This window comes from Ascaphus truei, chromosome 2 (genome assembly GCF_040206685.1).
Source record: "Ascaphus truei isolate aAscTru1 chromosome 2, aAscTru1.hap1, whole genome shotgun sequence".
NCBI lineage: Eukaryota > Metazoa > Chordata > Amphibia > Anura > Ascaphidae > Ascaphus > Ascaphus truei.
Genome location: NC_134484.1, coordinates 216507561 through 216520217, shown reverse-complemented (window position 1 = coordinate 216520217; position 12657 = coordinate 216507561). Strand labels below are relative to the sequence as shown.

Sequence of the window (12657 nt, the reverse complement as noted above, 5' to 3'; positions counted from 1 at the left end):
CACCTTTTTTATACCGGATCATTGATTGAGCAAAGAAAGGAGGTAAAATAAATAGTAATTTATTTCAGGAAAATACATTCACACAATATCACAATTTATAGGGTTAACAGAATTACTGGGAACGGGGCTAACAAATAAACTTGTCCTTTAAATGAAATTCACAAAAATGACCTCTGTAGGAGCCCTTTCCAATGACCGGTAGGTACTCACTAAAGTCCTGGAACTGATTTCGGCATGCAATACCAGACGCGATCGCTACGTTCTTCAGAAGTGAGACTTAGAAGAATTCTTACGTAAAAATCTTTGAAGTCGGCTCACGTCTATTCAATACAGAGCATCTTTGAATTTGCCGTTGATGGTTTGTCGCTTGGAATCTGCGCTCCTGATTGGCTGCAAGGTTCCTTATGGGTTTCAGTGTCCAATTCACAAACCTCTACAGCCTATCAGAGTGTGGGAATTTCCCTGCCAGCCAATCACAGATTTGCCGGTATTGTAAAGCTGAGTGGGTACGTTTTCTCATTCTGCAAAGGGGCATGTGCCAACCTGCACCTCTGCCTCTTTGCATACTGAGCCCCCCGTGGCTCCAGGCTCCACAGTGTCTGTGCTCTGGCAAATGGGGGCCAGATAGCCCTGTGTTAGCCCAGGATGCGGGTACTAAAGCAGAACTGCAGTACCCGTCCTGTTTTAACACCTTGGCATCCTGAGGCTTTCAAGTCAGGACTCCGCATAGACTCATAGGCACCAAGCTTGGTAGCCAACTGGTCCCTCGAAATGTATGACTTGGAAATCCCACAGTTCATTTACAGGTTAACAGTACATATATCTATTAAATATAACTCTTTAATAAAATATACTGTGTCCTGTATCTTGTGTGATAAAATGTGTAAGTACCTATTCTGGTGTCCAGTTTGGAGTGAGGGTATATGTTGCCTATACTCACTAGCCTCATTCTTTACACTCTTTAGAAATAACTTTTTAAACTTTTTCACACAAGAAATTACTCTCAGCTATATCACCTAGCTGGAACACCCCCTGAAACCCTATTCCAGATTCAGGGTATCTGGGCACCCCCCTTATACTAGGGGCCCTTCTTTATACTAGCAACCCCCTGTATGAATGCCAATATACATTAACCCCTTCATGCCCATTTACCTTGTCTGGAAGATGTAAAGTCTTTCTCCGGCAAACCCACCCTGAAACTTACAGCCTAGAAATCTCCCGGTCCCAGCACCCCAGGAAAGGCAAAACACAAATAAATATTTAATGACGCATAATTTGCACAGTCACAGTAATGCGTTTCTGACATTTGGGTCCAAGAGCTAACACTCTAGGACCTCAACACATGGATAAGAATTCCATGCAACACAACATACCCATTCATGATTGCTTTATTCGAACAATACCATGTCCTGGACAGAGGTTCTGTTGCTGGGAAGTACACAAATCGTGGAAGGGTATGTTCGATCATAGCACTTATCGGATGAGAAATACAGTCTTCATGAGCTATCCCAGGAATAATTGACTTTTACAGAGAGGGTTCTCGCATCACCCTCCAGCACAGTACGTCACACAGTATGATTGGCAAGCCCGAGAAAACTACTATGGGAACGTGCAAAACTTCCACGCCTAATACCAGTGTGCAGGGGAATACATTACCAAAGCTCCGTACATGGCTCAACTCATGTACTGGGCAGAAAACGAGGAGTGCAAACAAAGCAACGCTGGCAACGAGATTCATATGCATCAGAAACCATGTACGTACAGGATATGCCTGGCAGGAACAATGGATCAGCAAGGACATTTATGACTTATACAATACAGATAAATATGATGTAATACAACTTTACAGACATTATTGTCGTGTACTTAATGAAATATGGCAGCATCATCTGCATATTATATAGTACACATGTGCTAAACTACACATACCCGATGATGCCTACCATAGATAATGAAAAAAAAAAAAATATATATATATATATATATATATTTATATATATATATATATATATATATATATATGTCAATACACAAAAATGTTATTACAAAAAAGAACAAAGGTATGGTGGAATAGAATCTCATTATTACGATATTTAAAACAACATCTTATACCAAGAGGCCTGAGGGTTCAGGTGTTCCCAGCATTTGATTTTGGAAATCAGGATCTTAAGCAAAGGTGGGAAGAAACACTTAACACATGTTAATCTGAACTCATGTGTATTTTAATTGAACATGATACTGCAATTATTCAAGGCTTAAATGATGAGATAGATGCAATAAAGTCCAAATTAGACTCTACTGCTGATCCTCTTATTACAATTGTTGTGAAGGAACTTCTGAATTATGAAACTGACTTAATTGTTTGTAAGAAAAAGAAGTTCTCAAGGGACCACTTGGACTATAAAAATAAAAAAGTATATAAATGGTCCCATAATTCAACATCACAGAAAGAAGTATACGCGAGTCCCGACTAACCCAACAAACTTCGAGTCGGGGTTCATCACTTCCAACATTGAGTCCTCAGATGGAGAAATAATGGCACCGGTCACTGCAAACTCTGCTTCCTCTTTTTTAGATGGGACAAAACAACAAAAAGAAAGAGCAAAGGCAAAACAAGACGAGGAAAAAAGGGTTCTAAGGGACCATTAACAATGGGCGTACGAGTCACAGAGCAGACAGAATCATCACAAAAAGAACAAGACGATTTGAACATCATTAATCTGTCTGATGTCATTTTAACATCTGACCAAGAATCTGTTCTCAAATTTGGCCTATCATTTTCACCAACTTTTTCTGCAGACACCTTTGATTGGGTGAAGGACCTAAACCTATTCTGCAGGAAACTCCTTCTGCATAAATTTTATGCGAAACATAATAAAGATGGGGAAGACATCTTGTCAGAAGCCACACCAGTGTGGAATACTCAGGAACTCTCACTCATAAGGGATATGGAGTCTAATTTTGGGGGTGAGGTAGGTGAGAGTACTAATGTGGTGCATTCGTCCATTTTTCCCAGGATTGCCAGTAAATCTATTTTTTTGTCCTCCACTCCAGACCTCTACATGTATCGAGATGTTCTTCGGACCTTGTTGCTCGAGACTTCTCCTCCCTTCCAAAAGCCTGTGGATCCAGGAATTTGACTGTAGGACAAACACAGGCTATTAAGGAACTACAAAATATGGTAGGAATAGAGATCAAGCCCTCTGATAAAGGGGGGAATATAGTTCTCTGGTCTAAAGTCTTACAGTACAGACTACGATTATTCTAACAAAAACCAGTGGCATTCACCAAAAAGACCCAGGAATTGCCAGAATACATGCCTTAAACGTGCCTTAAACTAGTCCCAGCATTTCTGCATTGATTAATGGCCTATCAGATTAACAGTGGGGGTCCTGGCAGTCCCATTCAAACTGAATTGGACTGCCAGGGACCCCTGCTGTGTTAATCCTATGGGTCGTTAGTCAATGCAGAAATGCCTTAAACGTGCCTCAAACTAGCCCAGAACATACTCTGAATGTAACCCGGTTAGTTTAAAGTAAGCGTTAGGATAAATGTGGCCTCTACTGTATATGAAAAAGAGGCACTACGCCAACTCAAAGACACATACTGTTATAGGCCTCTACCCAATGTTCCAACTGCTAAATTTAAATCTATCTTGGACAGTATCATTGGTGAAGCAGTCTCCCAGGGAACTATTACCACTAAACAAAGCTTGGGCTTGATGTCTAAGTTTCCTATTGTGCCCACTTTCAATATGTTACCCAAGGTTCATAAGGACCCCTCCCACCCTCCCGGACGACCTATAGTGTCAGGCATAGGGGGGTTGTGTGAGCCCATTTGCTGTTTCCTCGATCATTTCATGAGACCTTTTGTGGAAACTCTACCGTCCTACCTGAGAGACACGATGGATGTGCTTCTCAGGTTGGATCAAGTCACTCTGGACAGAGGTACCATTCTTGCAACATGTGATTTAGAATCATTATATACCAACATCTGTCACAGCGATGATTTACATGTGGCACGGTATTTTCTGTCTAGTGGCACATTGGCATCTGACCTTGTGGAGTTTCTAATGGACCTTTTGGAATTTGTACTGACACATAATTATTTAATCTTCAAGTGTCGGTTCTATTTACAGGTCCGAGGAACGGCAATGGGTGCAACCTGTGCACCCTCCTATGCCAATCTATTTTTGGGTTACTGGGAGCGGGAGGTGGTCTTTCAAGAGGACATCACTTTCGGTATACAGGGCGTGGTGCTGTGGTTGAGGTTCATTGACGACGTGCTTCTTCTGGGATGGTTCTTCCCAGGATTTGGGGACATTTGTTGATGGCCTCAACCACAATACTCTTAATATCAAACTTACAAGCTCCTGTAGCCCTGAGTCAGTAGAATTCCTGGATATCAGGATATCTGTTAATAAGGATGGTTATATTGAGACTGATATCCATCGGAAAAAGACTGCTACAAATTCCATCCTTCATGCACAGAGCTGCCACCCCTTTCATCAAATTAGGGGAGTACCGGTAGGTGAATTCAAAAGAATTAAAAATAAACTGTTCTTTACAGAGCACCTACCAGTCTCGTGCTAACGAGATGACCACCCGCTTTCAACATTGGGGGTACAGTCAAACCACCATCAGAAGAGGGAGGAGAATAGGCGAGGCAAGATCCAGGACATCACTCCTGACCCCAAAACAACGGGTGAAGGAAGAACCAAATATTATCAGGTTCGTGGCTACATATGACATGAGCTGGAGTGGGTATAGAAACATTTTGCAGAGGCACTGGCATCTTTTGAGAACAGACCCGGATTTGAGTAAAATCTTGGGACCTGAGGTTAACATGGTTAGCCGTAGGGCCCCTAATCTCTAGGATAAACTGGTACGAAGCCACTACAATATTGGTGGACAAACTAGTTTCCTATCAAGGGCTTTACAGCATGGATTTGTGGCGTGTAAATCCTGCTCGGCATGCAAAAATATGTTGAACACATCTGTGTTCCAGAATTCAAAACAGACGGTCAGTTATACCATTCGTTCTGCATTAGGTTGCAGATTGAAGGCCGTGGTATATTGCTTGAGATGTTCATATCCTATGTCGTACATAGGCATGGCGACACGGGAACTTAGTTTCCGTGTTCTCGAGCATGTATAGAATATTAAGAATGCCGAGCAGGATTTCAATAAGGGTCGTAAACTTATGACAGTGGCACGACATTTCAGGACCGTGCATAATTCAGACACTAGCATGTTAAAGGCATTTGCTTTTGATCATATGTTCCTGGGGGTCCGAGGAGGTGACATTGAGAGAGCTCTCCTGCAGCGGGAGTGCCGGTGGATTTTTAAACTTGGCACTCTCCTACCGGGGGGCCTCAATGAATATACAGGGCACGCTATGTTCCTGTAACCAACTTCCACTCTTTATGTGTTGATAAGTTCTCCCAGGAACCCATGATTGTATAAGATCTATATTCTGATTTTGATGTCATGGACTTTGAGAGATCCATTAGTGACCTGTATTGATCTATAGATCTTTTATGCTTTAATAAATCCATGCTTGTGTAACGCCTGTTCATGTCTGGTCTGACCCACCCAATTTTACATTGGCCCCTGTGGTCTATCCAGCCCCGTTACATGTCGGTGTATGGTGGTGCACCTGTAGGCAACAGGACTCCTGAGTCTCCCGCATGATGGTATTCGGGGATGTCAAGCCCGACAGGTATCTGAGGTAGTGGGTGACGAGTCCTACTTACATCACGTGCAGCGCCTCCACCTCATCCGGATCTATGCGTAGGCAGGTAGATGGTCCTGATGAGGAACTCCTTCTTGGTGGTGAGGGCCCCAGGAGAGTAATTGCAGACTCACACCATGGGGTTCTCGTCAAACAAGCCATATTTATTGTGCGTGGTGATAAGGGCCAGCTGCCCCTCACATTCCTTGTCTCAGCCGCACATTGTTCTGTGATTCCCTTTAAAAGGTATGCCCTCCCAATGGAGTGGGATTCCCTCTCCCCCTAGGGAGATCACCCCTGTGCCAGGTCCCTGGACACAGTTGGCCTTCTCTGGCTTGATATAAATTGATGCCACTAGTTACTGCACTAGTGGGCACCTTTAACTGGCTGCTTCACCTTGCACCATCAACTCGCAGCAACCACACGCACTACCTTTAGGCAGTGCAGTGCCTTATATACCTCAGGAAGCAGGCACATCTCTGATGTCACTAAATAGGGACTCAGAGCATGTAGCCACTCCCATCCATACATAGGGCACCTCACCAGGGTGTGAGGGCAAACCTCCATGATTACTGCTGGCATTCCTGTAACTTACCAGGTTTTGCTGCCGGCAGGAGAGATGACTGTAGACATTGTTATGCATGGCTAATACTCCCCCTGGTGAATCCCCACCGGCCCGGCAGGGACCTAAATTTGGTGTACTTTTCTTCAGGAAACACTGCAAAAGGAACACACAATCAAAAGTCATAACAATGCTTTTCATAATTAGCTATAACATAGCACTCACTGACCAGCAGGGGCGCTCAAGATTTCTTTGCACAGACCTCATTGGCTTTCTCCCTAATAATAGTGACGAGGATCTGGCTTCTTCACTTCTCTGCCCGCCATGTCGGTCACTGTTATACTATACTCCCTGGGCAAGCCACGTTCCCCTCTATACACAACCTTATGCATATAGATGCTGCGCCCAATACTCCAGATGCACATCAACTGGGATATACGTTCCTCTGCTCTGGGGCCCTCAATGGCACCTCCCTTGGTAACCATGTAATACTCAATATCCTCCCTGAGCCACCCATCCCGGCGGTCCTCTATCTCCTGCATGAGGGGTTCGGGTATTTTAGCCCATGGATTCGTTTATATTTAGCTATAATGGCCCATTCTGCTCGGCAGGCCCTTGTCAGCTTAGCACTACCCGCTCTCCCGGGCAACACCCATAACAGGGGTTCCTTGGGATACACCGGATCATCCAACCCATCCGGACCCAGGGGTTCTATTAATCTTCGCCCAATTTTATACCACCTCTCCTGAATCTCCCTTAGGTGATCCTCCTCCGTAAACTCCCCTTTAGCCCACCAATGATCTACCACCCCATCCCGATCTATGATGAACCGGGTCCTATCAATCCAGGGCACATATCCCTCAAATAAGGGGGCCCACCATCGGGTTTCTCTGACTTCTTCTAGCGATTCCTCCTCTTGATCTCCCTCTTCTGGTACACCCCCGGAAGATATACCCAACGTACACTCGGACGGTGCTTGATTGTCTGAACCCTTTTTCTGGCTCCCAATAGTCACGCTCACATTACTGGGACAGTCACTGGACACCGACACCTGTCCTCTAATCCTCCCTCCTCCCACTGACCCATCATCAGAGGTCCCATAGTCCAGGCTCTCAGTCCATACATCGGAAGCAACCCGTGAATCCCCTGACATCCCTAAACTAGAAGATGACCCAAAATGAAAAGTGAATGGGGCTGGGACTTTAACTAGGGCCTGGGGTCTAGCTAGGACTGGGGTTTGGGGATAGGGCCACTCAGTCGGTATCCGCGGGGCTAGGACCCGCTCTTCTCCGCTACCTGGTCCGGTTCCTCCGCAGGGACTCTCCGTCTCTCCGGTCTCACGACTCCTCGATCGCTGCGTCGATTGCCCGCTACTCTTGGACATGGACGTCCGACCTCCACTGCTCGAGCGACGGGGCACGATCATCTCCTTCGCAAATCCACCGGAAAAGATGTCCGGACACGCACGTGTTCCGCCGCCATCTTGGATTGGGTCCCCAAGCGGGACCTCTTCCTCCACCACGATATCCGGCAATGCCTTTTTCTGTCGTGGCGCCGCCGGGGCCTGGGCTCTTTCCTTCCTCCGCCACCACCATCTTGGGAGCCTGGAATAAGCATGGACTCTGTTTACCACTCCGGGGCATTGGAGTGGACCTGCCGCCATCGGATCCGCTAGTCACCACGGCCGTGGGACTTCGCCGCCGTATGGGCGACACTCGGCTCCGTTCTTCGCCGACACCGGTAAGTGGCACTCTTTTAGTCGTATTGCTGCTGTCGTACGCCGGCGGTCGGGTCATAACGGCAATAATACTGAGGGACTCCTCGTCCGAGGACTCCAATTTGGCATTAGGCCGGGGCATTCTGCCTGGTGATTTGCGGCACGGTCCCCTCTTATCACCGCGTCGGTGACCGTTTTTCTCGATCGGCTCTGTTTTGATTTACCGGAGCGGGTCCCTGTTCACTGGGACTCGTAGCCTCCCTCCAGGGTGCACCAGGAAGTTCCGCAGCCAGCATAGCGGCATCTTCCGCCACCTCTACTGCTTGAATCGGTACAAACGTTGGCATGGGCCATAGATATTGTAGTCCACACTGGGCGCATCGTGCGGTAGAGCTCACCGCTCTGCCCGGCAGTCGACAGTGCAGGTATAGGCATGCTACTGTCTCTACGCCCTCTACTTGGAGGATCAGGAAGCCTCCTGGAGCCGAGTAGGGATGCGTTGTTATCAAAGGCCCTTGTTCTTGTTTGCAAGCCATAGTCACCAATGGAGGTGCTCGCACTAGTGGTCTGTACGGCTTGCTGGTACCTCGCAACTGAAGGGCATGGGCTGGGTCACCAACCCTTCCTCCAGCTTTCTCCATCCGCATCTTCCAAGACAGGAAACCACTCCCCCTGGTTGAAACTTGAGGGATGTCCCGTAGACTTGTAAGCTGGCCCAGCACAGGGGCGGAACTAGTCACAGTCTATGTGGGCGCGGCTCCAGCTTTTGCGCCATACCACCCAACAGGGCGGGGTCTCTCCGTTGGCGCCACTCCTGGCCAACTTTCTGCAGATTTAGCATTGGCAATATTCTCTGCAACTGGCCCATGCGGTTTCCCAGGGACGTGGGAACCGCCATCTTGGATTGCACTGTCAATCAGATTCATTGTTGAGGTAGCGTTCGATTGTTTTTATGTTGAATGACGAGCAAGTCCATTACGTGCCTCCCATTTCACAACACTGTCCCCTTCACTATCCTCAGGGTCAGTACCCAAGGTCCTAAGCAGGCCATACACGGCACCACTACTGTTTTCACGCCATTCCACAACAGGCTCACAAAAGTCTCCTCTGTAGCTGGCTCCTCTTCCTCATACATCATAACATATTCGTTCTCTCCTTCGGCCTTCGTCAGCCATACTTGAGCTGCCGCACTGCGCCGATTCTCCATTCTATCGGTCGCCATTAGAATACTGTGTCTTGAATTATTGCACATGGAGCTCCACTTTGCGGGGCAGCTGCCACACCGATACAATAAAAATGCCTTGTGCACCACCTTGTATACCTAATGTAGATCTGACTCGTGTTTGCACTACCTCAGGCAAGGCTCACTCCTGCTGTGTCTGCTGTATCTCCTTCCTCCCAGTCTGTGCTCCCTGTTCACTGGTCTGGAATGGGCTAGAGTACCCTGGTTCGTCCATGCAATACTTTAGAGTCTACCTGCTGTTGGTCAGTCTAGCACCGACCCTCTCCAGGATTCCTGCTCTAAGTTACCAGTTTATCCCTTTAGGCGTCATTACACTAGCACTACCTCAAGGTTTCGATGACAGCTATAGCCCGGCTCCAGACCTAAGAATCCCAGGGCGTCTATGCGTTCCATGTCTTCCGTGGCCTCCCTTGACTACCCCTGGCTCCTTCCCACGCAGCACAAAGTGGCAGCAGACACTCTCCCTGGTGAGCCTAGCAAAAGCCTGTCCTGTTGACAGGTCTCTCAGCAGCGCCTCCAACTGTAACGCCTGTTCGTGTCTGGTCTGACCCACCCAATCTTACATTGGCCCCTGTGGTCTATCCAGCCCCATTACATGTCAGTGTATGGTGGTGCACCTGTAGGCAACAGGACTTCTGAGTCTCCCGCATGATGGTATTCGGGGATGTCAAGCCCGACAGGTATCTGAGGTAGTGGGTGACGAGTCCTACTTACATCATGTGCAGGGCCTCCACCTCATCAGGATCTATGCGTAGGCAGGTAGATGGCCATGATGAGGAACTCCTTCTTGGTGGTGAGGGCCCCAGGAGAGTAATTGCAGACTCACACCATGAGGTTCTCGTCAAACAAGCCATATTTATTGTGCGTGGTGATAAGGGCCAGCTGCCCCTCACAGTCCTTTTCTCAGCCGCACATTGTTCTGTGATTCCCTTTAAAAGGTATGTCCTCCCAATGGAATGGTATTCCCTCTCCCCGCAGAGAGATCACCCCTGTGCCAGGTCCCTGGACACAGTTGGCCTTCTCTGGCTTGATATAAATTGATGCCACTAGTTACTGCACTAGTGGGCACCTTTCATCTCTCCTGCTGGCAGCAAAACCTGGTAAGTTACAGGAATGCCAGCAGTAATCATGGAGGTTTGCCCTCACACCCTGGTGAGGTGCCCTATGTATGGATGGGAGTGGCTACATGCTCTGAGTCCATAGTTAGTGACATCAGAGATGTGCCTGCCTCCTGAGGTATATAAGGCACTGCACTGCCTAAAGTTAGGTTGTTGTTGCTGCAAGGTGAAGGCGAAGCAGCAAGTTCTGATGTGCCCACTAGTGCAGTAACTAGTGGCACCGTTCCATATCCAGCCAGAAAAGGCCAACTGTGTCCATGGACCTGGCACAGGGGTGATCTCCCTGCGAGGGAGAGGGGATCCCACTCCATTGGGAGGGCGTACCTTTTAAAGGGGGCACAGACAAATGTACGGCTGAAGCGCCGACTGTGAGGGGCAGCTGGCCCATACCACCACGCACAATAAAGATGACTTGTTCAACTAGAACCCATGGTGTGAGTCTGAAATTACTCTCCAGGGGCCATCACCACCAAGAAGGAGTTCCTCATCAGGACCATCTCCCTGTGGATGCATAGATCCTGATGAGGTGGAGGCGCTGCACATGATATAGGTAGGACACGCACCCACTACCTCAGCTGCCTGTCTGGCGTGACATCCCCTAATACCATCATGTGAGAGACTCAGAAGTCCTGTTGCCTACAGGTGCACCACCAGACACGAACATGTAATGAGGGCTGGATAGACCACAGGGGCCAATATGAGATTGGATGGGTCAGACCAGAGGGAATACCCGTTACATATATATATATATACTGTATACTGTATATATGTGTGTGTGTGTGTGTGCGTGTGCGTGTGCGTGTGCGCGTGCACGTGCGTGTGCGTGTGCGTGTTTAAAGCTACATTTCAAGCTGCTGTTTAAAAATTGCTTTTTTTTTTCAAATTCTATATGTGCATCAATACAATCTGCACACTGACAAGTGATGAGCTAAATTGGAAATCAATCCGTTGTACTATAATTGATTGCTTACTATTCAGCATCTCATAATATCGATGTCGCGTCTTCATGTGACATTGGTACCTGGTTATTTGACGATGCGGACTCGGATCTATGAGAAGATGCACGAACATGGCCAGCTCCCTGGCACACGCAAAATTGCTTGTGCGAGGACATTATAATGGCGGGTCTGAGAGATGCTCAGAGCCAGGTACAGACTAGCCACACTTTATACCAGCTATTATAATGTTAATGTAATTTAATAGCGCGGATCTCTAAGCATACAGTATGTCTACCATCTGCGTTACCCTCTAAAATATTAGCAAAATAATATTAAAGTGCACGCCTGCTTCAAGCAGTCTATTTTTGTGCAATCTTTTTATATTATGTTTTTTTTGTTTCAGAAATCAACTTTTACATGGACAGCCCTTAGATATGAATTGAAGTGTCTAAAAGAACCGCAAAAAAAACAAGTTTTATAATGGTTTCATACACTGTATAGATGATTGATAAAGTGATTGAGTTTTTAGATTGTGAACTATATTTAAAATTATACTACATTATATCTGTCAACTTCTTTATATAAATAAATAGTCATGCTGATATGCACTGCTCAATTGATAAAAATGAAGGCAAATATGTAGTTTACGGTTTGTTTATATACACAAATATATACTAATGAATATTTTTGACATGCACTGAGTATGTATGTCCCGGCTAATAGTTACACACTTTTTGTTATAGCTATTTAACAGTTGTCTAAATAAAAATAGTTTGATGAAATTGCATATATTAAGTTTATTTTCTTTCATAATACATTCGTCTTTGTTGAGACAGCTGGTTGCTTATTTTCGGACTATATCCATACCACAAGTGAAAATATATAGGGGCCTATGCACTAAGTGTTCATAAAAAAAATCGCCGGGCCATTTAAATCGCCATTTTTTGAGCGTTGCATTCACGTTATTCAGAATGCTTGATTACCTGTGATAGCAAAATTCCCAATTCGGGCAAGTATCCAGCGGCGTGAAGATCGCCTCCATGATGAGCAGGGGGTCTCCAGAGCAGAATCGCATTGATTATCTGCTGTGGTAATGAATCTGCTTTAATGTAATTTTTATTAATAATGTGCGTGAGCTGGGGGTCTCCTGAGCTGAAGCGCTTTGGTTTCAGCTGTTATCACCGCCATTTTTTAATCGTCCGCGTAACGTGACATTTGGAATTAAATAATGAAGGAGATACCGCATCCTATATCTGGGCCTGTAACTCGGGAAGCAGGGGGTATCTGAGGCTGAAATAAATGCTGTTCATCTCAGGAGACCCCTGCTCCCATAAACTAATAATAAA

The 12657-nt window shown here is 46.4% G+C and overlaps 1 long non-coding RNA gene across 1 annotated transcript; it reads left to right on the top strand.

The window, feature by feature from the left end:
• Positions 1 to 3060: 3060 nt before the first annotated feature.
• LOC142488641 (uncharacterized) lies at positions 3061 to 11949 on the top strand. Its single transcript, XR_012799554.1, has 3 exons — positions 3061 to 3181; positions 4570 to 4730; positions 11715 to 11949. It is a non-coding gene; the product is annotated as an uncharacterized LOC142488641 (long non-coding RNA).
• The last annotated feature ends 708 nt before the right edge of the window (positions 11950 to 12657 follow it).